Source organism: Seriola lalandi, unplaced genomic scaffold (assembly GCF_002814215.2).
Source record: "Seriola lalandi dorsalis isolate HSWRI2012SDOR001 ecotype SW California unplaced genomic scaffold, Sedor1 jcf7180001974112, whole genome shotgun sequence".
In the NCBI taxonomy this organism is placed as follows: domain Eukaryota; kingdom Metazoa; phylum Chordata; class Actinopteri; order Carangiformes; family Carangidae; genus Seriola; species Seriola lalandi.
The window spans coordinates 1-2386 of record NW_019444778.1 but is presented as its reverse complement, the minus strand read 5'-3'; the positions used below and the strand labels follow the sequence as shown (position 1 = coordinate 2386).

General features: G+C 35.0%; 1 long non-coding RNA gene across 1 annotated transcript; it reads right to left on the bottom strand.

Annotated features, from left to right (window-relative positions):
- Window positions 1-703: 703 nt before the first annotated feature.
- On the bottom strand, window positions 704-2363 carry LOC111653529 (uncharacterized). Its single transcript, XR_002760677.2, has 3 exons — window positions 2274-2363; window positions 1966-2144; window positions 704-1870 (listed from the first exon to the last, which is right to left on the bottom strand). It is a non-coding gene; the product is annotated as an uncharacterized LOC111653529 (long non-coding RNA).
- Between the last annotated feature and the right edge of the window lie 23 nt (window positions 2364-2386).

Below are 2386 nucleotides of genomic sequence, written 5' to 3'. Positions count from 1 at the left end.
TTTTAGATCAGAGATTTGAGTCAGCTGATCTGACACTGTGATCATGAACTATATTGTTGGGAAATCAAACAGGCAGTACAAACAAGTAAACACACAGTGTGACACCAACAATCTGAACTTTGTCATTTCATACTGTAAAAAGCCATGTTTGAGTTTATGTCTCTGTCATAGCTAACAACAAGCTTTGGGCTCTGCAAAGTGACTTTCATAAACACTTGAATGAACTGGCTGCCTGGAAGGTAGTCTAATAATATTGAATAATCTCATGTATGCATTAGTGCTGAATCCTCAAAATCCAAAATCAAAGTCATCAGCAGGGCAACACTCCAGTAAAATGATCTATTTGTGCACACACATGTAAAAACTGTTGCCAGTTGACAAGAATAAATCGGTTAATTTGAACCTTGTTTTGATGATGACTTGTGATGCCTCAAAGACAGGACAAAGGCAATTGGTATATCCAAAAACAATGGTAAAATTATAGTGGTCAGCTGTAATGTGAACTGAAAGAACTATATAGTTAATGGCCTACAACATGCAATACATTTGCTTCTGAAGCACTCTTTGCCACTTCAGTTGTGCAGAAATGGAGCTCTATAAAATTGTAGATTGTGCTCTAAGCCCTTAAGTGGCAACATTAACCTGTGTAAATAATACTATACACAACTCACAGCAAAACAAAGCCACACATAACATTCAATCCTGCTGTTGTAATATTGTAATAATTTAAGTCCAACAAGGTTGAAACTACACTGATTATATATTTCTGATTTTTTCATCAACAACTTCAGTTTGTACTTCAACACCATCATTATTGTAGTAGTGTACACAGTCATTTAATGATTAAAGCATAATTAATCTTTTTTTTCATATAAGCACTGACTGTATAAGATGTTTATAATTCTGTTTAGCACTCATAGTAAAATTAATCAATATTTACAAAACACTATTTCTGACATTGATGTTTACTAGTAAGAAAAACGTGTGCTAGTTTGCATGTTAAATGTCAAGCTTTCCCAAACACAACATCTCTTCAAAAATGTTTGGTAGCACAAATGATTGTTTAAAAATATCACAGATTGGATGCTAGACTGAAACAGACTTGAGGACTATTAAAATCCTAAAATGGTTTCTGTATACACAGTGACTTCTGTGTGACTGGAAGACAATAATTACAGGTGATTTTCTCCCATATCTAACATCAATGTCAATTTTGCTTTGCTACAGTTTGCACATAAATGGCAAAAGAAAAAGAAAAGAGGGTCACTTCATCAGATGAACCTGGGCTACATGGAGTTTATACTAACTACAGAGAAGTTAAGTAAAGCAAAAGTCCAGCTAACAACAGCTTGGCTGTGGGGTTTTAGTGAAATCAACTGGCCATCAATGTGGAATAAGAATATTGTACATCTTTTGTTCGGCTCCTATAAAAATATAATTTCTGGTTAGATAATAGGGTTGATGACAGCAGCAAGATCTTACATTCAATATGCCAAAAGTACAAAAATAATTTACCAACAAGTAGCTAAAAGCATTAATTATCTGTGTTTACTGCACTACAAGCAACTCTCCGCAAGGAGTAATTTATTCCACAGTAATATCAAAAGTAACACTCAATGCAGCTTTAAATGGACCCTGATATTTAAATATTAACTGTAAGTTGATCCAACTTGTTGTAATTTAGTCATGAGATCCAGGCTATAAATATTACTGCACTAGCCACACATGTGATCACCCTTTAGAGAATTTCATGTGCTTTTTCCTCCAGTGGTTTAGGACATGTAACCCTTAACATGCAAACTGAGTGAGCTTTCATTTCATCCCAAGATGAAGGAGTTTCCGGTATGGTCCTGGTCCACCCCACAGGCCCCTGATGTAGGAGAAATAAAGAGAAATGTAGTAAATGTTGTGGAATGATTCATTACTACAGACTATTAACACATTGTTGAGTAACTACATACATACCTGAGAAGCCCGTGCCAATAGAGATGAGGCATTAAATCAGCTTTCATGTGGTACATTATTCTTCTTTCTTTGGCTTGGTTGATGGGGAAGGTTTCCAGCGGTTGTCCATTGTAGTCAAACTCTGCCAGAATTACTGTGTTGTAGCTTGTAACCAAGGGACATGAAGTGTAGCCATCATACTGTAAACAAGGAGTTTACTGATGATGTATTTTTACATTTTGCAACAGAGGTACTTCCAAAAGAGAAGTTATAACATTGTTCAAAGTTAAAAAAAATGAATCATAGTTGATGTTTAAGTGAAACTTAACCTTCTTATCTGGCTTCTCATTTTTCAGTATTTTGCTGATGGTTCTGTTCAAGATAGCAGTCTGTGCAGCTAAAAACAAGAAAACAAATGCTAAGTTTTTTTCTATAAATGTTT